This window comes from Salmo salar, chromosome ssa05 (genome assembly GCF_905237065.1).
Source record: "Salmo salar chromosome ssa05, Ssal_v3.1, whole genome shotgun sequence".
In the NCBI taxonomy this organism is placed as follows: Eukaryota; Metazoa; Chordata; class Actinopteri; order Salmoniformes; family Salmonidae; genus Salmo; species Salmo salar.
In genome coordinates, this window is record NC_059446.1 from 64,945,548 (window position 1) to 64,969,120 (window position 23,573).

The 23,573-nt window shown below is 41.8% G+C and overlaps 1 pseudogene; it reads left to right on the top strand.

The window, feature by feature from the left end:
- Positions 1–534: 534 nt before the first annotated feature.
- LOC106605525 (uncharacterized) lies at positions 535–21,399 on the top strand (annotated as a pseudogene).
- Positions 21,400–23,573: the final 2,174 nt, after the last annotated feature.

Consider the following 23,573-nt stretch of genomic DNA (forward strand, 5'->3'; position numbering starts at 1 on the left):
CACTCGTATTTCATATGTCACAACGATTCATCGATACGTATGCAATGATGCTGGGAAAGTTGTCTCGCGCACCTACAGTGCTGGTCATAAAAAAAACTAGCTAGCTCATGGATACAAACAATGTTCTTCCCCAAAAACATAGCAAAACGACATCTGTTCTAGTAGCTATAGTTAACTATATAGCTAGGTGTCATCATCTAAAATAACCCTCATTTATAAGACAGTTCTTATTTGATTAATGGTGGTAGGACCCATCTATGTGAAGATAGCCACAATAAGGATTAGCCACAATAGTGGACTTTGCGGTTAGCCTTCAAGATAAAAGTATGGCCTAGTTCTACTATTTGTATTCACTTGCATCACTGTCAATGACACACTTTTATTTTTGAAGGAAAACTGCAAATTCCACTATTGTGCCTAATCCTTATTGTGGCTAGCTTCACAACCCGGTCCGGTCGAGCCTCACTAGCCAGATGAAGCTAGCTGGCTGCTTATAACGTTAGCTTTGGGCAACAGGTTTAAGTAGCTGGCTAGCTATTTATTTTCATGAACTGAAGTTCAATTTCAATAGGTGAACAACAAGTGGCAACCTAGCTAATACTTACTCACAAGGATTCCAAAATCATTGCTAAGAATAATGAAAATGACTGCAGTTTCTACTGGTCATTGTTTTCAGGCTGGTTGTATTGATGCTAGCTAGGTAACAATCTAAAGCTAGCTACCCCAAAATTTGCGATCGAACAAATTATGCTTTATTACCAACGCGGTATTGTAAACACATCATTCCTGGCCGGTGTTTCCTTGTTAGCAGACTTTTTTTTACAGCTTTGACAGTGCAACTGTATCTTTTTTGACACGCAAAGACCCAAATGGTGTTCCATAGTATGTATGCCGTGAAGCTAATAGCAGTGACGCTATTACTGTGTAACTCCGGTAGGGCAACATCTGAAAAATAGCCCACTTGGTAGTGAGAACCAGTGCTCGACCAACCATTCGGCAAAAGCCAACATCACCCACGACAGAGAACAGTTGATTGTCAAGGGCAATGAATCCCATTATCTTCGTTTTAATGGATTTCACCTTTGAGTTGTCTCGCTGAAATTTTCTTACTCTTTCAAATGACTGCTCGACTTGTTGACTGCTTGATCCACACAGCAGACATTGTGGGCTAGGTTAGGGATGCTATGTTGCACGTGTAGCGCAACATTTTACGTGGCGTCATTACGTCATATATAGGTATTCACGGAAGCTTTGACATCAGTTTTTAACATCGATACCGATGTTGGCATTTTCAGCTAATATCGGCCGATTCCGATATGTTCACCGATATATCGTGCATCCCTACTAACTGATATGATTTGTCGTACTGACTGATATTCATTGATTTGTCATACTAACTGAAGTTAGTTGGTTTGTTGAACTGACAAATATTAGTTGGTTTGTCGTACTGACTGAAATGGTTTGTCGTACTGACTGAAATGGTTTGTCGTACTGACTGAAATGGTTTGTCGTACTGACTGATATTAGTTGGTTTGTCGTACTGACTGATATTAGTTGGTTTGTCGTACTGACTGATATTAGTTGGTTTGTCGTACTGACTGATATTTGGTGGTTTGTCGTACTGACTGATATTTGGTGGTTTGTCGTACTGACTGATATTAGTTGGTTTGTCGTACTGACTGATATTTGGTGGTTTGTCGTACTGACTGATATTTGGTGGTTTGTCGTACTGACTGATATTTGGTGGTTTGTCGTACTGACTGATATTAGGTGGTTTGTCGTACTGACTGATATTAGGTGGTTTGTCGTACTGACTGATATTAGGTGGTTTGTCGTACTGACTGATATTAGGTGGTTTGTCGTACTGACTGATATTAGGGGGTTTTATAGCCCGTTGATGAACTGTCAATGCATCCCATTAACAATCCATGCTATCTAGTGCTCGCGGGCTCTGCCTCACTTTAATCAGTGTTCGGTTGCAACACGGTTTTGTAAACCTCATCAGTTTGTTTTTTGTACTGACTGATATTAGGTTTAGTTGGTTTGTTGTCCCGAAGCGGAAGAGAGAGGCCCAACTCAGCTGTCTGTTTTATCAGGTGATGTTTTTTGTTGTTTCGCACACCAAGCAAGAGATTGTCGAATTTAGCCAACAATAAAATGGCTTATTTGCTACGTGAAGTTTATTTGTAATAGACGCTTTGTAATACCTAAGTTGTTATGAGTGTACTGATATAAGTAGGACACATGACATCATTGTCACTTGAGAACAAACACTATCTCGGAGATGGCTATGCATATTCATGGGATGAGGCTAGCAGCATCTCTCGCCATTGAATACAGGCGGTTAACGTGAACAACCATTGTTGAATATTCAAAAAAGGATTACAATAATCCACCCATCCAAAGAAAAGATATGCAGGAGCTAGACAGTCTGCCTTGCCGCTTTGTGGAAAACGACTCCTCCCATCGTTAGGGCGAGGAGACGTATATTGTCAGTATACCCATAATCTTTGGTTTTAGTAGAGTAGCACTTTATTGATCCCAACTTGGGAAATAGTTTTTACTCAGCATCACTAATAAATTACAAAGACAATCACATGATAAAAATGCATTAGAAGACACCTAAGAAGGCACCTGCATGGTTATAGTTATAAAAGATGGAGACAAGTTTAAGATAAATACTATGTTCTTTCTGTCACGGGTGTCGTAGGGATTTGACCAAAACGCAGCGGGAACGTGTAAACTCATCTTCTTATTTTATTAAAGAAGGAAAACAAAAGAAACACTTATACAAAAACAACAAACGACCCTAAACAGTCCCATCAGGTGCATGAACACAAAACAGGAAACAACTACCCACAAATCCCATAGAAAAAACACCCCTCTTAAATAGGACCTTCAATTAGAAGCAACGAGGAGCAGCTGCTTCCAATTGAAGGTCAACCCAATAAACACCACATAGAAATATACATACTAAAACTAACATAGAAATAGACTAACAAAGAACATAGCCCAACAAACCCCGAAACACTCTAAACAAACACCCCCTGCCACGCCCTGACCAAACTATATTAACAAACAACCTCTTTTACTGGTCAGGACGTGACACTATCCTACTTATGGGAAACAAGCAATAACAACATTCCTATTAAGAAGGAATCATAAATGAGTCATTTACACTCGTTAAAAAGCCTCATGGCTGTGGGTAAAAATGGCCTTCTGACCCGCTCTGTGGAGCTTCTGGGCAGGATAAACTTGCTACCTAAGCTGCTCCTGTGCGTCATTCAAGTGCTGTGTGGAGTGGGTTGATAAACTCCTCACTATGGATTGCATTAGTCTTGTCATCATCCTGTGTCTCATTGTTATGTACTGTGTGTCTGTTGTTGTAGAGAAGCAGTTTTCCTGTCCTATGTGTGCTCTGGTCTGCACAGATGCTTTCATCCCACAGGAACATGTTGAATTGCACTTGCTAGAAGAGAGCCCAGCTGAAGGTACAGTATCTACAGTTCAGAACATATAGAGCACACAGTTCAGCACAGAACGCACTGTGACTGTACAAACTCACGACAGTCTGAGTCTACACAGTTCAGTACAGACAGAACATGAGGCCCAATCCATTGTGTTAAGTCTCTGACCGACATAATCTGTATCTGTCTTTTCAGAGGCTGTCCTGGGAGCCACATCATCAATCGAGGCAGCATCATCCAGCAACAGCTCAGGTTCGTCTCATGACTTTCTTCATAGGAACAAATATAGTTCAACCAAACAAAGGAAGAAGCCTGCCTATGGCAGATCCACAGAGGTTGAGGCTCTCTCTCTGCCCATGTCTTACTGATTAAGGTATAATATTCCTCCAAAAAGCAAAATGAACTTGCAAGAGAGGTTTTATCTCAACAAGAATAACCTGGATGAATAATGATTTAAATAAAAATGCCCCGGCGATATCCCTTTTAACCTCTGTGTGTGTCCCTGACCTCGTCCTCAGGTGGGAAGAGTTATGAGTGTCCCCTGTGTTCTGTGGTGTGTGGAGACTGCTACTCCCTACAGGAACATGTGGAGCTGCATCTTGACTATGGCACAGCCACTAGTGCAGGTATGGCTTGATTTTAAACAATCATATGTGATGGGAACACAGGTTTCATTGGGATTTTGTGTTTACACTTGTGGGAATTGTCCTATAGGGATAGGGCTGAATTGGAAGTGTATCTTAAGGAAGAAATATGAAAAACAGATGAATAACCATGGTAGCAGTTGAAGGGGAACAGTTTGGCGATTATGGGGAAATTATTAGACCAAAGGTGAGGACACAACAGTTCACAGACTGAATCCAAACATTACAGTGTTGTTTGTATATGCATTTTACATTTACTGTACTTTCGCTGCATTTGTAGATAACGAAATCTGAAAATACTCTGGATACATTCAGTAACATGATCAAAATATTCCTGGAAAATGTGGGCATAGGTGCAACATAACACAAAATAAATATAAAAGTTTGAGTGAGAGGACTAACTGGTGTCTCCTAGTGGCCAACACACCTCTCCAAAGTGTGCTAAGTTCCTAAGTCATTTCAATGCACTTTTGACTCAAAGAAAAGTCTTCAACTATAAGGTGCTTTTTTTGAGCTCTCCTAGCTGTGCCGTTGAGGAACTAGAGCAAGCACACTTGTAGTTGTTTTGTTTGGAACACAGTCCTGCGTCCCCGCCATTACACAATTACTGTTTTTTACACAATCCCAAAATTGTCCATTTATAAATCGCAATCTGGGTAAGATGGGCATCATTTGAAAGCCTGTTCTATTGCCAACATGACTAGCTAAGTTATAAAATACAACAGTACAGGGATAGGCTTTCACAATGCAATTCAGAGAACCAGATCATCAATTTGGTGCGCATAGAAACGAGTCATGAGTGCATTCAGGTGCGTGTGCCTCTGCAAATTTTCTTCACAATTAACAAACATGGGCTCATTCTGTTCAGAACAACCCAGGATATTACACCATGTCATCTTGTAACTGCACATCAAACATAGCGATCATAAATGTTTTATCATGTGGAAATGTGAAGTGCACATTTGGACTCACGGATGTTTGACTTGCTTGTATGACAAAGCGATATTTATTATAATCCTCCACGTCTCATCTTTCAAAATACATGGAGTACTTTTAATTTACAGCATTTCCCTCACTCAGACAACAAAACATTTGCAAAAGTTGCCCAATTAGCGGGAGGTATGGGCACAACTTCTTGTTGCGCGAGATGCTCAAGTTCAGAACTGCTGTCAGGCAAAGCCCATACAGCGCTGTGAAGCACGGAGCCAGAGCTCTGACGTCACATATAGCATGTTACTGTATAGCCAGTGAGTTCCAATTTAGGCATTTATTAGTGCCCAAATCTGCTATTTTCTACCTGTATATGGGTGTAAAGGGTTAATGAGAAATCTATTTAGTTCCCACTTTATGCTTCCAACATGTTTTATCTCCTGCTTAGATGTAGCCATGTTATAACAATGTTATGACTGTTATTATACCATAAACATGTAAACACAGGGTCTCGGTAGAGATAGAGAATGGTGTAGTACCCCGTATTTGATTTGCACATGCACTTTATTGCCAGCCAGCTCCTGAAGTTGCAATATAATGATGTGTAATTTGTCCTGTGTGATCGGTTTTTGAACTATGAATTTCCCTCTGGGTACTATAAAATTTGAACCGAACGGAACTTCTACAACCTGCCAGCTCATGCCGCTGAGCTCACACATGCAGCTGTCTTCACATCCGTTTTGTGTCCACAAGGTTGATTCCCATGGTGTATTAGAGAGAGGGAATTGTGACTGACGCTGTGTGTGTTGCAGTGAGCCCTGGCTCAGACCTGAGGCTGGCCAGACGGCTGCAGGAGGAAGAGAAGCAGAGGAGGAAGGAGCAGGAGGCCAAGAGGGAGGCAGAGGAGTTCAAGAAGCTGCAGGTTCTTATAAAGCACAACCGTAATAAGCCTGGAGTAGTGGATTTGACCTTGCTGCATGATGCACAATATGACGCGTCTGTGCTTTGTAACATGACTTATGTAGGAGTGTGTGGTTTATTTGTGTTTCTGCACGTCAGCAAGCATGATTTATAATATATGTGTGTCTGCTTATGTATGCTGAGTGTGGTGGTGACCTCACCCTGACCCCTTGCTGTGTGTGTGTGTTTAGAGGCAGTTTGGTGTGGACGGGAGGGGGGGCTACCGCAAGCAGATGGAGAGGACCATGGAGAAAGCCGTGTCTCGAGGTGTCATGGTGCCTGCTGACTTCCACAACAAGAGAGCAGAGATGATGGAGGCTCTGGCCTCAGGGGTCGACGATGGCAGGACCAGAATGCAGGGTGTGTGTGATGACATTTCTTCTCCGGATCTTGACTAACATAGCTCCCTCATTATTTACTATGTTCTCAAACTGAGTTGTTTAGATCACATGACGTTATCTGTTTATACAGCTGTCTATCTACCATCTCTCAGGAAATTAAACCATGTTTTAGAAATGTTTTTCCTACATTTTATTTAGCCTACTTTTATTTAGCCTATTTGTCATTAATAACTGTCTTCTTTCAATTGAGAAAATAAAAATGCCAGCTCCACCTTAGCCCCCCCTCTCTCTTTCTCTCTGTCTTTGTCATTGTCTTTGTTTATTGTATTCCTCTCATTCTGTCAGGTGTGCTGGGTGCTCTGTATGTTTACTACCAGAGGGAGGTCAGAGACTGTGTCCATGTGTGGCTGAGTGCTGACACAGATCACTTCTGCTCATCAGAGGGGGATAAGGGCTGGGAATGTGGCTACAGAAACTTCCAGATGCTCCTGTCCTCTCTGCAAAGAATGGAGCCCTATACTACCCGTCTCTCGGGTACACACAGACAGAGACACATATTCCAAAACATCACATTCTACAATTGTTTACCATTCTCTCAAATCCAGTAGCTGTCTGGATCGCTTAATGTTGAATGCAGCCCTCTCAAAAAGCCTTTTTACCATGTAATCTCCTAAACTAACTTTCTCTTAAATCTTCTATCATGGCATCTTTTCCTTGCCCCCCTCTCCCTCCTCACCCAGAGGGGTCAGTACCCAGCATCCCCCGGGTGCAGGTGTTGATAGAGGGGGCGTGGCGGGAGGGGTTAGACCCACAGGGCGCCACCCACTTTAACCAGCGACTACAGGGCACGCGGGCCTGGATAGGAGCTACGGAGATCTACGCTCTCTGCACCTCCCTCAGAGTCAGGTTAGAGCCCAGAGAGTCACACACAGAACGATAACGTATTAGAACATAACACATTTGTGTAGTCAGCTATATTTGAATTAGATACACCTGAATGAACACACAGACCTGAGTATACAAAATAAAAAGAACTCTTTCCATGACATGGACTGACCAGGTGAAAGCTATGATCCCTTATTGATGTCACTTGTTAAATCCACTTCAATCAGTGTAGAGAAGGGGAGGAGACAGGTTAAAGAAGGATTTTTCAGCCTTGAGACCGTTAAGATATGGATTGTGTATGTGTGCCATTCAGAGGGGGAATGGGCAAGACAAAAAATTGAAGTGCCTTTGAATGGGGTATGGTAGTAGGTGCCAGGCACACCGGTGTGTGCCAAGAACTGCAACGCTGCTGGGTTTTTCACACTCAACAGTTTCCTTTATGTACAGTTGAAGTCGGAATACACATACACCTTAGCCAATACATACACCTTAGCCAAATACATTTAAACTCAGTTTTTCACAATTCCTGACATTTAATCCTAGTACAAATTCACTGTTTTAGGTCAGTTAGGATCACCACTTTATTTTAAGAATGTGAAATGTTAGAATAATAGTAGAGAGAATGATTTATTTCAGCTTTAATTTATTTCATCACATTCCCAGTGGGTCAGAAGTTTACATACACTCAATTAGTATTTGGTAGCATTGCCTTTAAATTGTTTAACAAGGGTCAAACGTTTCGGGTAGCCTTCCACAAGCTTCCCACAGACCTCCTTGCTCGCACACACTTTTTCAGTTGTGCCCACAAATTTTCTATGGGATTGAGGTCAGGGCTTTGTGATGGCCACTCCAATACCTTGACTTTGTTGTCCTTAAGCCATTTTGCCACAACTTTGGAAGTATGCTTGGGGTCAATGTCCATTTGGAAGACCCATTTGCGACCAAGCTTTAACTTCCTGACTGACTCATTTTCCTCCCTCATGACGCCATCTATTTTGTGAAGTGCACCAGTCCCTCCTGCAGCAAAGCATCCCCACAACATGATGCTGCCACCCCCGTACTTCACAGTTGGGATGGTGTTCTTTGGCTTGCAAGCCTCCCCCTTTTTTTCCTCCAAACATAACGATGATCATTATGGCCAAACAGTTCTATTTCTGTTTCATCAGACCAGAGGACATTTCTCCAAAAAGTACGATCTTTGTCCCCATGTGCAGTTGCAAACCGTAGTCTGGCTTTTTTATGGCGGTTTTGGAGCAGTGGCTTCTTCCTTGCTGAGCGGCCTTTCAGGTTATGTCGGTATAGGATTCGATTTAGTGTGGATATAAATACTTTTGTACCTGTTTCTTCCAGCATCTTCACAAGGTCCTTTGCTGTTGTTCTGGGATTGATTTGCACTTTTCGCGCCAAAGTACGTTCATCTCTAGGAGACAGAACGCATCTCCTTCCTGAGCGGTATGATGGCTGCATGGTCCCATGGTGTTTATACTTGCGTACTATTGTTTGTACAGATGAACGTGGTACCTTCAGGCGTTTGGAAATTGCTCCCAAGGATGAACCAGACTTGTGGAGGTCTACAATTTTTAGAGTCCATGCCCTGGTGAATTGAAGCTGTTCTGAGGGAAAAGGGGGGGGGGCTCAATATTAGGTGTTCCTAATGTGTTTTGTATACTCTGTACACACACAGAGTCACTATAGAATGTACATGGTTGAAAATAGAGTCTGTTCTCAGTCAGTTACCTCTAACCTGTGTCCCCACAGTGCCCGTGTTCTAGACTTCCACCAGCCCAGGGGACACCCACCCCCGCCTCTTTGACTGGGTGAAGCAGTACTTCTCTCAGACTGCCGCCAGATGCGCCAGACTACCGCCCCGGGTGGTGCAGACCACACAGCCGCCCCTCTACCTCCAGCACCAAGGTAATCTTAACATGGGTTTGGTGGATTGGATGGATTAGGTGATGATGGGTTACTGATATCCAATGTAGAATTTGTTTATGGCATGTGTCTATTTTATGTTTACTTGTGTGTCGTTTAGTGCTGAGCGATTAGTGCTTTTTGAGGTCGGTTGTGTTTTGGTTCGATCATTCCAAAATAATCACGGATTTCGGTTTCGATATTATTTTTTATATGACTTTTTTACATTAAATGCACTATACATTTTGTGGGTTGATTAATAAAAGTCCCATAATGGCAGTGACTGCCCATTTACTGCTTATCACTTAACTATCACTTATTCACATTTAATAAAATATTTCAGTTATTGTGTATATTACAATTGTTTTATTTGATGACTTTATTATTTAATTCCAAGTCATGATCTCATCTCTATAGAGCTGCTGCCTATGCTGTCTACCAACATCACTATTTTAGTGGTTCTTCAAAGTACTTAAGACATACTTTAATGACTGCTGAATACCAACTATCAATCACTTAGATCATGTATTTTCAGGTAGAGATACCTCTCGAAGTAACTGCTTTCTATCTCACTCGATCACGCGTGCTCCACACAGACCGGACAAGTAGGCGGGCGCGCAATGGATTATAGTCATTGTAGTTAATTACCATGTCTGCTCCACACAGACCGGACAAGTAGGTGGGCGTGCAATAGATTATAGTCATTGTAGTTAATTACCACATTTTCTGCACTTAACTATGTCGAAAAATGACCCGGTGGAAGCTTCAACTCCCTAGTACATCACACAGTTTGGGTTTGATCTGATTTATCTCTAGAGAAACTGCACATCGAACTCACAGAACAAAAACGAATGAAATGGAATTAAAATAATTGAATCTATGTCGGTCAATTAGTTGATTAAAAACTGAAATATAACTGAAATGTTGGTTAATCGCTCAGTACTAGTGTGTTTGAGGGAGATTTTTGTTTGTTTTGTCTGTGTGTACAGTCGTGGCCAAAAGTTTTGAGAATGACACAAGTATTGATTTTCACAAAGTCTGCTGCCTCAGTTTGTAGGATGGCAATTTGCATATACTCCAGAATGTTATGAAGAGTGATCAGCTGAATTGCAATTAATTGCAAAGTCCCTCTTTGCCATGCAAATGAACTGAATCCCCCAAAAAACATTTCCACTGCATTTCAGCCCTGCCACAAAAGGACCAGCTGACATCATGTCAGTGACTCTCTCGTTAACACAGGTGTGAAAAAAATGATGATTATTTTTTTTACAGCCATTAAAATAACATCAAATTGATCAGAAATACAGTGTAGACATTGTTAATGTTGTAAATGACTATTGTAGCTGGAAACTGCAGATTTTTTATGGAATATCTACATAGGCGTACAGATGCCCATTATCAGCAACCATCACTCCTGTGTTCCAATGGCACGTTATGTTAACTAATCCAAGTTTACCATTTTAAAATTGATCATTAGAAAACCCTTTTGCAATTATGTTAGCACAGCTGAAAACTGTTGTCCTGATTTAAAGAAGCAATAAAACAGGCCTTCTTTAGACTAGTTGGGTATCTGGAGCATCAGCATTTGTGGGTTCAATTACAGGCTCAAAATGGCCAGAAACAAAGAACTTTCTTCTGAAATTCATCAGTCTATTCTTGTTCTGAATATTGAAGGCTATTCCATGAGAGAAATTTGCCAAGAAACTGAAGATCTTGTACAATGCTGTGTACTACTCTCTTCACAGAACAGAGCAAACTGTCTCTAACCAGAATAGAAAGAGGAGTGGGAGGCCCCGTTGCACAACTGAGCAAGAGGACAAGTACATTAGTGTCTAATTTGAGAAACGGACGCCTCACAAGTCCTCAATTGGCAGCTTCATTAAATAGTACCCGCAAAACACCAGTCTCAACGTCAACAGTGAAAAGACTACTCGGAGATGCTAGCCTTCTAGGCAGAGTTGCAAAGAAAAAGCCATGTCTCAGACTGGCCAATAAAAAGAAAAGATTAAGATGGGCAAAAGAACACAGACACTAGACAGAGGAAGATTTGGGGGAAAAAGGGTTATGGACAGACAAATCTAAGTTTGAGGTGTTCGAATCACAAAGAAGAACATTCGTGAGATGCAGAAAAGATGCTTGAGGAGAGCTTGACGCCATCTGTCAAGCATGGTGGAGGCAATGTGATGGTCTGGGGGTGCTTTGGTGGTAAAGTGGGAGATTTGTACAGGGTAAAAGGGATCTTGAAGAAAGAAGGCTATCACTCCATTTTGCAACGCCATGCCATACCCTGTGGACGGTGCTTAATTGGAGTCAATTTCCTCCTACAACAGGACAATGACCATACACCTCCAGCTGTGTGAGAAGGCACGAGGCCAAGATACTGATTTTGACCCTCAGGGACACATTATTCCATTAATGTTAGTCGCATGTCTGTGGAACTTGTTTAGTTTATGTCTGTTGTTGAATCGTATGTTCATACAAATATTTACACATGTTAAGTTTGCTGAAAATTAACACAGTTGACAGTGAGAGGACATTTCTTTTTTTGCTGAGTTTATATATATACACACACACACACACAAACATAAACGGAGTCCATTCATGGAGAGACACGCCTGGTGCATCTTTGCCCCACACTGTCTTTCACTAGAAGTAGGAATAGACCAGCCCCTCCTCATGTATTGTCAAATCAGAAAACAAGACCAAGTAGTTCTCCCCTTTCTCAAACATGAGTCAGGTTACATGGGGAGACATAGAGACCACTGATGATTTAGTGTTGAGTCACACTTTAACCTTCTGTCCTGTTCTAATTGAGGAGGAACATTCCGCAACTGCAGATTTTATCTCGCAGTATCTGGGGGCCGGGGCCCTCTGGGTACGTGCGGCTTCGGTGGAACAGATACACACACATACACTGACATTCACTCACACATACATATACTCTCTCACAAACACAGATGACACACACCCTCACCACACCCTCCTGACAAGTCACCTGGCAACACGATCACTACTGTGAGAATAGGACAGATAAAAAGCAAAAATTGCTGGTGAAAAGGACATTCTGTAATACAGATTATTCCCAGGCCACCGACTGGAATGTTTAAATTACTATTGAACTGGTAGGACCGCAGTCTGTGGGTTGGTTGGAGGAACTCTTCTCTGGTACATTCTTTCCTCCAAGCCTTTGTCCTGATTCCTGTCCATGCCCCCTCAGAAATGTGACAGCTCATTGATAACTGACAGATGTGTGGATTGCGACTACGCATGTCCTTATCAGTACTACAGAGAATAAATATGTATTGTATAGGTATGTATTGGACATATAGTACTGTCATATTAGAGACATTTCACAAACTGATGAAAGGTTACTTTTATGCTTTATTGCCCTCGAACAAAATATGAATCCATCAGAAGTATTAGGGTCCATGCATGACAGGGCCGGGCCGAAAACGTGGAGAGATGGCATTTGCTACAACCATTTTTGATTTAGTTTAATAAAATATATCAACGCAAAACGTTAAAAAGAGGGGGAAAGTGATGTATTTTAGACCGATTTGCCTCATGAATTGTCAACTAGAAGACAAGATCTCTTTCAGTCACACTGGAGCGCTGCTACAGGCTCTTTGCATGCCTTAACCAATCAGGTTCACAGACATCGCAGGTCACGCGGGCTGGGCACAATGCACAAAGTTTAAGGCAGTCTCCACTTTCCTCTGGAATTTATTTAGCAAGCCTGATAACACATCACACCAGGCAGACACAAACAAAAACTCTTCCATAAATGTATCAACCTGTACACTTAAACATTAGCGATCTGACATGCTGTATTGCATGGAAACAATATAATTTCCCAGTCTGATCACTACTATGTGCCCTGTCTCTGGCCAGGGTGAAGGAAGAGGTAACTTGGTGTATGTATAGCCAATTTGTTTGTGAGAAAATGTGAATTGGATCAAATTTGGTTTATATTCAAACTTGGACTGACTAGACTACCTAGGCTTTTTCAATCCAAAATGATTAACTGGAATGAATCAATAAACACAATAGCTAACAGACTGAGTAAATTGTTAATTAGGCCTAGAGTTGCATAGGGCGGGACAATATGACGCAACAAACCCGCATACAGAAAGCTTTGTCCAATCATGTTGCTTTCTCTGTCTGTGTAAACAACCCTAGTCTTAATATCATTAATATGTAAACTACAAGGTTGCTGCAGTTTGGCAGTGTTTTCATCTTCCCCAAGGACATTAGTTTGTTTAAACCATGTGACTTGATTAGAAAACTTCTGGTCCAATCATAGCCCATTTTAAACCTTTTTACAACAGATGAATCACGGCATAACGTATAAGGTCCTGAGTTTTACCTGGTTAGGTTACCAGAACAGGAAAGACTACAGCCCCAGAATATTTTTTCACCACACCACTCTAGTACGTGTGGTGCCCTCTCTGATGCACAGGGTGGAAAGTGTGTGTGCGTGAGTGCGCAACATGTTGACAAAACAAAAATGAATTTGGTCTCACAAAAACGTTTCTCAATTAATTTTCTCAATAAAACAAACTAGTTAAGAATAACGGATTTCCTCTGTAGCCTAATCAAAATCGTTTTCCCGTTGGTCATGGGGGATGTAAAATATGGCACATTGCATGGAGTCTGTAACGCTGTGTTTAAAAAGCGCAAATCAATCTGAGGTGCGCCCGCGCAGAAAAAAACCTACTGCTGCGTGCGCGAACGCGCTTAAATTGTATAGGCGGTCAGTATTCCTCGAGCACGACACGAGTTAAAAACCCAGCGGTTTGTCATCCGCGTGTCTTCTATTGGGACAGTAGGTGATATTCGGGTGCGCATTGGACACAGAGCGAATTTTACTTCGCTCTGCCCGCTATCCATCATAAACCCTTATTTTTAAGAATAGTGAATTGACTGCAAGAAACTTCCTGGGGCCAGGGATTTCATAATAGCCTACACCGACTGTGGATTTTGTCACATTGGCATACAATGACAAGTTCCACCCGCACAAAGACAGGTAGGGAATACTGCGCTCTCTGTGCAGTGCGTGGAGTTATAGTTGGAGTTCAAAGAGGTTGCTATATTGCCTATTGCAGAATACAGTACCTACCCTTGTATTGCCATTTTATCATGTTAATTGAATGTTATACCAGAATCTGAGTGGCATAGTTAGAAACTAGTAATTAGTTTGTTTTCTCTGTGTGATACATAGGTGCGTAATTTTGTTATTGTTGTAATATTTGGAACCTCTCAGTGAGACATGTTTGCATGTCTGAAGTGTACTTATATATATATATATATATATATATATATTATGCACTGTTGCATGCAAGATCTGTCTCACCCTTTAAGAGATAGAAAGGATTACATAGGACCATGAATGGATGCCAATGCTTGAGCTTGATGGACACAAACTAGGCAACTTTTTTCACCAGTGATTCAGACCAGCCTGTGAACAGAACTACATGCTCTCTGCCCCTCTATGATTTACAGCTAGAACTACATTGTTGCACAGCAAACCCACCCTTTATCTTTACTGCAATATTTGCAAGGCCTTCGTAGGAATACATTTTTTTTGTACCCAGGCTTTGTTTATAGGTACTTAAATGTTATTAAATGTCTCCTTTTGTTAAAGGGGCAATCTGGGATTGTTACATACATTTTAGGACTTTTGAGTTAATGGCATGTAGCCATTGCTTCATAAAGAATATAACTTGTAAATGCCTCATGAGTTTAGGTCAACTGTTTTACCCCACCAGAACCTAAAATAGAATCTTGTTTGTAAACAATGTTATTCTAAACAAACCCTATATGGTTTCATAACTATCCTTTTCATATCATTAATGCTCAGTACTTGCATCCATGACTCTGTTTATGTTTACATTTCTCCAGCCCCAACCCTCAGCTGTTTACCAGTTGTTTTTCCAATCCCAGATTGCCCCTTTAAACATTTCCACTTGGCTTCCTCCTGACTCCCTGTGATCTGATAGCTATATAAACATTTGTTTGGAATAACAACCTTATTTACTGGGCTTTTTGGGTGTTTATTTCAGATTTTTGTCTAATTAAGCACAGTGTTTCAACTCTAGATGAGAAGGACTTCGGCCTCTTGCCTTCTCACACGGCTGGAGGTGTATGGTTGTTCCCTGTTGTGTGTTAATGCTTACATACATAGATCCAGATTGCTTGAATGAGTGGGCCTTAGACTATGCCTTGTCTTCTCAGATCCTTTGGATTCCACTGATCCCCAGGTTCTGGACTATATGCTGGTTCCTCACCGGAACTTCAACCTGATCAATGGGGTCCACTCTCCCGACGAGGTCGACCAGATCCAGAACTGGGAGATCCGAGACTCAGACATATTCGCCGTCACTTATCCCAAGTCAGGTGAGTACTGGAGGCAGCATGGATGTACTTACCTAGAATACCCAGTTGTTTACCGCTTTTAAAACATGCCTGCATACCTCTTTTTATCTCTTCCTATAAGGTCCTCTTACACAGTTTATCAGCTCAACTGAGTAGATCTCGTTCAGTGAGTTTACTTTGCTTATCTGTTAATGGGCTCTGTTCTCGACCTGTATCAGTCCAGTAGCCCAGATAAGTGAAAGAAAGGTCCTAGTTGTTTTAAGCCAACAAAACTGGTATTTTTGCTAATCTCCCTGCGCAGAACCTTGCCCGCATCCTTACATTCGGTGGAATGCTGCATGCCCTGTTATTCTCCGCTTGGCTGAAAACAATGGTTTAAACCAGGCTAGATTAAAGTGTAACAGACCCATGTCCCATAAGCACCGTATCAGAGTAGGAGTAGCACAGTGACGGTAGGCAATGTCCACATTCAAATACACTATATATACAAAGTATGTGGACACCCCTTCAAATTAGTGGATTTGGCTATTTCAGCCACACCCGTTGCTGACAGGTGTATAAAACCGAGCACACAGCCATGCAACCGTCATAGACAAACATTGGCAGTAGAATGGCCTTACTGAGGAGCTCAGTGACTTCAACGCGGTACCATCATAGGATGCCATCTTTCCAACAAGTCAGTTCGTCAAATTTCTGCCATGCTAGAGTTTCCCCGGTCAACTGTAATTGCTGTTATTGTGAAGTGGAAACGTCTAGGAGCAACAACGGCCCAGCTGCAAAGTAGTATGCTACATAAGCTCACAGAATGGGACCTCTGAGTGCTGAAGCGCGTAGCGCGTAGAAATCGTCTGTCCTCGGTTGCAACACTCACTACCGAGTCCCAAACTGCCTCTGGAAGCAACATCAGCACAAAAACTGTTCGTCGGGAGCAACATGAAATGGGTTTCCATGGCCGAGTAGTTGCACACAAGTCTAAGGCCATGGCGAACTTTGGAGGGGACAATTACATGAAATTTTCTCAAGAGCAATTCCTGTGGGGGACACCAAAAGTAGTGCTGTAACACATAGCCTACATTGTAATATGGTAAATGTATATTGAGGAACCAAAGAAATAAGGTGTTTGCCGTAATCCTAACTACCGGTACCCAAAACTACACAACTAATCACAACAGCAATACCATTGCCTTTAACAAATCTTAGTTCAGTCACCAGTTTAAGTTGAGAGTGGGGGTATCCATGGCATTTTCCAATTATGTTCCTATTTTACAAGTAAAAAAAATTGAGAACCTTTCATAATGTTGCCAAACAAAGACTCAACAAACTTACCTGAGACTCCCTGTCTCTGCCAGTCTGTCCCTGCATATCTGTCCCCAACTCTGCTGTCTGTGTGCCATCTGTTGCCTGCTCTGCCTAATGACATCATTGTGAAACATTTCCATTAGAATTTCATTTCTTTCTTATGAACATTTTATCAACTAGTCTTTGAGATATTAGGCTACTAGGGTTCTTACTTTGCGTTTTGGTGTACTGAAAAATACTCTGATGTCCGTCTTTTATTTTTCTGCCATTTTTCTACCTGGCTGGCTGGCTACACACACACACACACACACGGTGTGTAGGTTATTTACAGTAGGAGATGGGCTTCTATCATCTATTCTTTTATCATTCTATTTGGGCTTCCATCTAAAAGGTAGCTAGCAAATGTGAAACGGATTAAAATGACAAGAGTTGACAGCTGTATGAGTTCACCATTTACACAACATATGCTGCAACCTTTTGTAATTGTAATAGTTTGTTTCATATTGGCTGGCTTCCAACAATCGCTGAATTTGCAAAGCTAGCGAGCACCAATTCCGTTTCAGTGGTGTTTGCTATAATCTTTGCTACCCGGGTTAAATAAAGGTGAAATAAAATAAATAAATAAAAGTTCCCTCGCGACAATTTAGCTTTTGTACCGAGACCATTAAATATATTTAAGACAATGGTAGAAGAGAGTGTAGTTCTGTTCAGTTTGGACTTCAGTTTATCGCTAACCTTATCACAGGGACTTTGAAGCACTAATTTACATCATCTGCATGCTGATCTTGGAATAAATTGACGATAGCAAAGATTCCATATTTGACGAGGCCACATAAATGGAATAGGTACTAGCTAGCTTAATAGTTAATATTTGCTCACTAGCTCTGCATATTCATCTAGTGTGTGTGCGCGATTGACTGGATTAACCTCACGTCAGTTACGTTCATTGAGTGCCTTTCAGACAGTAGACACAACCCCTCTGTTACCTTGCCAACTAAGGAACTGGCAGTGGATCAAACCATTGTGAGGCAAAGGGTGGGGGGGTCGCAATCTTTTGAAACTTAAAAACGCGCTATCAAGTGTCTATAATCAGCACAATTGCTTTCATTGTGTATTATTAATATTATTTAAATTACATAGTTATGTTTCAGTGATATATTGGGGGGGACAAATCATATTTTTCCCAGGATGGGGGGGGTCGTGTGTCCCCCGTCCCCCTCGGGATTTCCGCCCCTGGTCTAAGGCTGGAGTGGTGTAAAGCTCGCCGTCATTGGACTCTGGATTAGTGGAAACACGTTCTCTGGGGTTATGAATCACACTTCACCATCTGGCAGTCTGGGTTTGGCGGATGCCAGGAGACTGCTACCTGCCCCAATGCATAGTGCCAACTGTAGTTTGGCGGAGGAAGAATAATGGTATTGGGCTGTTTTTCATGGTTCGGGCCAGGCTCCTTAGTTCCAGTGGAAGGAAATCTTAACCCTACAGCGTACATTAACATTGTAGACGATCCTATGCTTCCAACTTTGTGGCAACCGTTTGGGGAAAGCCCTTTCCTGTTTCAGCATGACAATGCCCTGTGCACAACGCAAGGTTCATATAGAAATGGTTTGACGAGATCGGTGTGGAAGAACTTGACTGGCCTTCACAGAACCCTGACCTCAACCCCAACGAATGCCTTTGGGATGAATTGGAACGCCGACTGCGAGCCAGGCCTAATCGCCCAACATCAGTGCCCGACCTCACTAAGGCTCTTGTGGCTGAATGAATGCAAGTCCCCGCAGCAATGTTCCAACATCTAGTGGAAAGCCTTCCCAGAAGAGTGGAGGCTGTTATAGCAGCAAAATGGGACCAACTCCAAATGAACACCCATGATTTTGGATTGAGATTTTCGACAAGCAGGTGTCCACATAATTTTGGTCTTGTAGTGTAGAATCCCTGAGAAACAAAAGTTCACTACATTTTCCCCCATTAAAAATAACCCCTGAATTGTCAGTTAAACAGTGTGTGGGTGTTATCAAATCAAAGGTAGTGCAGTGAGGTGAAAGGGCCAAGCTATCCAGTATTGTACATTGTATGGTAGGACTGACATGCCACATTGTCCCTGAATGGACAATTGAAGTTTAAATTGAATTGAAATGACCTCTGGGTGACCTGTAGTGTCCACTCTGCTGTGATTGACAGGGACGATCTGGATGCAGCAGATTTTGACTCTGATAGAAGCCAAAGGTGACGTCACTCCAAACACAGAGCATCTCAACGCGCAGCGCGTCCCATGGATCGAGCTGATTGGCAGTGAGAAGGAGTTTAACGCTGCCCCTTCCCCCAGGCTACGGGTCACCCACCTGCAGTACAAGTTCATGCCTCTTGCCATCAGACAAAAGAGGGGAAAGGTCAGTGGAATGCATGGATCATTTTGGTAACACTTGGGTATTATTCTGTGGTATTAGCACTTAGCATAATTAGCGGTTTTCTGGATATTTTTGTTGTTATTCTGTCTCTCACTGTTCAAATAAACCTACCATTAAAATTATAGACTGATCCTTTCTTTATCAGTGGGCAAACGTACAAAATCAGCAGGGGATCAAATACTTTTTCCCCCCACTGTATGTATGAGCCTTTACAATGCCTTATAAGACTTTTAATATTATATATATCTCTGTGTATCAAAATACTCTAAATGGTCGGTATACATGCTTATTATAAGTCTTAGAATGCATAATACCTGCAGGCTTTAAGTGTTACCCAAAGTCTATTATCACTATTTGTCATTACCTTCAGGATTACTTTAATTAAAGTATTACTACTGATATTGATGGATCGTTTTTTATAGTCAATCTATTGATATGCAGTATGACCTTGCTTTCCTAAGGTGATCTATGTTGCCAGAAACCCTAAGGATGTTCTCGTGTCCTATTACCACTTCCACAAATATGCAGCCATGCTGGAGACGCCAAAGGACTTCAATGATTTCTTTGAGAAATTCATGGAAGGGAAAGGTAAGTAGAATGTGAGCCGTTGGTCCTGTTAAGGACGATGAATTTCGTACATGATGTGCAAAGTCAAGTATTTTTTTCTATGGGGAGTTGGCGCTAGCCAACAATGCTTTACGCTTACAGTCAAGTCAGTTAATTGTGATTATTTTGAAATGAATGATGTCGAAAGCCTTCTAAACACTTTCATCTGTAGTATCCTTAGGTTCAACTGTGCTTTCATGGTGGTAGGCTGGGTATGAAGTATCCATTTGAGTCTTTGCTGTGTGTGTTGCAGTTTTTGGGAACTGTTGGTTTGAGCACATCAAGACGTGGTACGCTAATAGAGATAACATGAACTTCCTGTACATCACATATGAAGAGATGATCAAGGTACCAACAGTGGCAAAACCTACCTGTCCATCTACTTGTCCGTCCTGTCCTGTACTCTGAGTTTGCTTGTGAGTTTACATGAGTCAAAGCATGAACAGTGTGTGTGTTGCAGGACCTGCGCTCCATGGTGGAGAGGATGTGCAAGTTTCTAGGGAAGGATTTGACAGAGGAGCAGATGGCCAGTGTGGTGGAACACAGCACCTTTAGAACCATGATACAGAACCCGCAGGCTAACTACAAGACGGTGCCCGACTCCCTGCTTGACCACAACAAGGGCACATTTATGAGAAAAGGTATGCACGTCACACCTTCTAAAGAATAATATAATGTGATAACAGAATGGTCACCTGTCTCCTTATCAATACACTTTGGTATGAGGATTGCACAAGCTGCATATTATTGCATCCTTAATCAAGCCAAGGGCAACCACAAAGGGCTTACATTACTGTACTTGTAACACCAGGCCCCCACACATTTACACTGAACCAATGTTCCGATAGATATACAACCATCTGGATTATAATTTGTGCAAACCTAAAGAACAAATAAATGTATCATTTTTTATCTTATAGGGCAATTCCGCCACTTTTCAACCTCATATTCATGATCTCTAGAATCATACCAGTGTCTACATATGTTAAAAAGCTAAGGTCCTATTCTTTTTTAAATCTGTGACATCACAGGGTAGGATTAAAAGTAAGAAACTGTGATTTACAAGTTTCTAGCCAGAGGGAGGGTATTTTCTTGCTCCCCACGTCACCGCGAATCTCGTAGTATTTGATGTTATCGGGTAGAACTTTAACCTTAGATGTTTTATATATGTGCCATTTTCACATATGTACACTGGTATTGGGCTGGAGATGAAAAGTAGTGGAATTGCCCTTTAATACTCTTATACATTATTGACTGATTTCCATCCACACAGGAACCATTGGGGACTGGAAGAACCATTTCACTGTTGCACAGAGCGAGAGATTTGACAGTGTCTTCCAGGAGAAGATGAGGGACCTGCCCCTCTCCTTTGCGTGGGACATCAATGACGTCAATAGTGCCACGTGATGACATCCTAGTCACGTCTTGCAGGGATTTTTTAAATCCTTGGGCGGATTTAAGCATTTTTTCGGGTCACCTAAGTCCAAACAGTATAAAAAGAAAAACATTTTTTTTCAGGATGGAAAATGCTTTCACTGTAAACTTAAGACTAAATGCCTTTTTTTATACCACAGCATTGTTGAATACTTGTTTATGATGTACAGAACGTGGGCATTTATCCCTTACATAATAGAACCTTTGAAAACGAACAGTCACCTAAATAAAAGCTAGACAGTCAGGGACAATTGAAAAATCCCCAAACAATTAATTTAGCACTACAGATTTCATGTTTGAGCAAAAGAACACAGAATTAGCCATCGCAAATGCATAGAATTGCAGAAAATTTGCTTTAAAACGGAAAATGTTTCTCGGCTCCATGGCAGAATATGTAGAATCGCAGGGAATTTGCTTTAAAAGGGCAAAGATGAGGGCCTCTAAAATGTTTTCTACAATTCATGCCACTGACATGCCCAGCACCTAAGCCCATTATTGATCCAGAAAAAATATTGCCTTAGTTACAAGTTACCCTAGATAACTTAATAAGCTAGTTACAGTGAGGGAAAAGTATTTGATCCCCTGCTGATTTTGTACGTTTGCCCACTGACAAAGAAATTATCGGTCTATAATTTTAATGGTAGGTTTATTTGAACAGTGAGAGACAGAATAACAACAACAAAAATCCAGAAAAACGCATGTCAGAAATGTTAGAAATTGATTTGCATTTTAATGAGGGAAATAACTATTTCCCCTCTGCAAAACATGACTTAGTACTTGGTGGCAAAACCCTTGTTGGCAATCAGAGGTCAGACGTTTCTTGTAGTTGGCCACCAGGTTTGCACACATCTCAGGAGGGATTTTGTCCCACTCCTCTTTGCAGATTTTCTCCAAGTCATTAAGGTTTCGAGGCTGATGTTTGGCAACTCGAACCTTCAGCTCCCTCCACAGATTTTCTATGGGATTAAGGTCTGGAGACTGGCTAGGCCACTCCAGAACCTTAATGTGCTTCTTCTTGAGCCACTCCTTTGTTGCCTTGGCCGTGGGTTTTGGGTCATTGTCATGCTGGAATACCCATCCACGACCCATTTTCAATGGCCCCGTCCATCGTCCCTTTGATGCGGTGAAGTTGTCCTGTCCCCTTAGCAGAAAAAACACCCCTAAAGCATAATGTTTCCACCTCCATGTTTGATGGTGGGGATGGTGTTCTTGGGGTCATAGGCAGCATTCCTCCTCCTCCAAACATGGCGAGTTGAGTTGATGCCAAAGAGCTCCATTTTGGTCTCATCTGACCACAACACTTTCACCCAGTTGTCCTCTGAATCATTCAGATGTTCATTGGCAAACTTCAGACGTGCATGTATATGTGCTTTCTTGAGCAGGGGTACCTTGCGGGCGCTGCAGGATTTCAGTCCTTCACGGCGTAGTGTGTTACCAATTGTTTTCTTGGTGACTATGGTCCCAGCTGCCTTGAGATCATTGATCAAGATCCTCCCGTGTAGTTCTGGGCTGATTCCTTACCGTTCTAATTTATCATTGCAACTCCGAGGTGAGAGCTTGCATGGAGCCCCAGGCCGAGGGAGATTGACAGTTCTTTTGTGTTTCTTCCATTTGCGAATAATCGCACCAACTGTTGTCACCTTCTCACCAAGCTGCTTGGCGATGGTCTTGTAGCCCATTCCAGCCTTGTGTAGGTCTACAATCTTGTCCCTGACATCCTTGAAGAGCTCTTTGGTCTTGGCCATGGTGGAGAGTTTGGAATCTGATTGATTGCCTTCTGTGGACAGGTGTCTTTTATACAGGTAACAAGCTGAGATTAGGATCCCTCCCTTTAAGAGTGTGCTCCTAATCTCAGCTCGTTACCTGTAAAAAAAAAAAAAAGACACCTGGGAGCCAGAAATCTTTCTGATTTGAGAGGGGGTCAAATACTTATTTCCCTCATTAAAATGCAAATCAATTTATAACATTTTTGACATGCGTTTTTCTGGATTTGTTTGTTCTGTCTCTCACTGTTCAAATAAACCTACCATTAAAATTATAGACTGATCATTTCTTTGTCAGTGGGCAAACATACAAAATCAGCAGGGGATCAAATACTTCTTTTCCCTCACTGTATAAGCTATACTGAACAAAAAATGTTTCATGAGTTGAAATAAAAGATCCCAGAAATGTTACATACACACAAAGCTTATTTCTCTCAAATGAGCATTTTTCATTTGCCAAGATAATCTATCCACCTGTTTCAAGTTGAGGGAGTGTGCAATTGGCAGGAATGTCCACCAGAGCTGTTGAATGTTAATTTCTGTACCATAA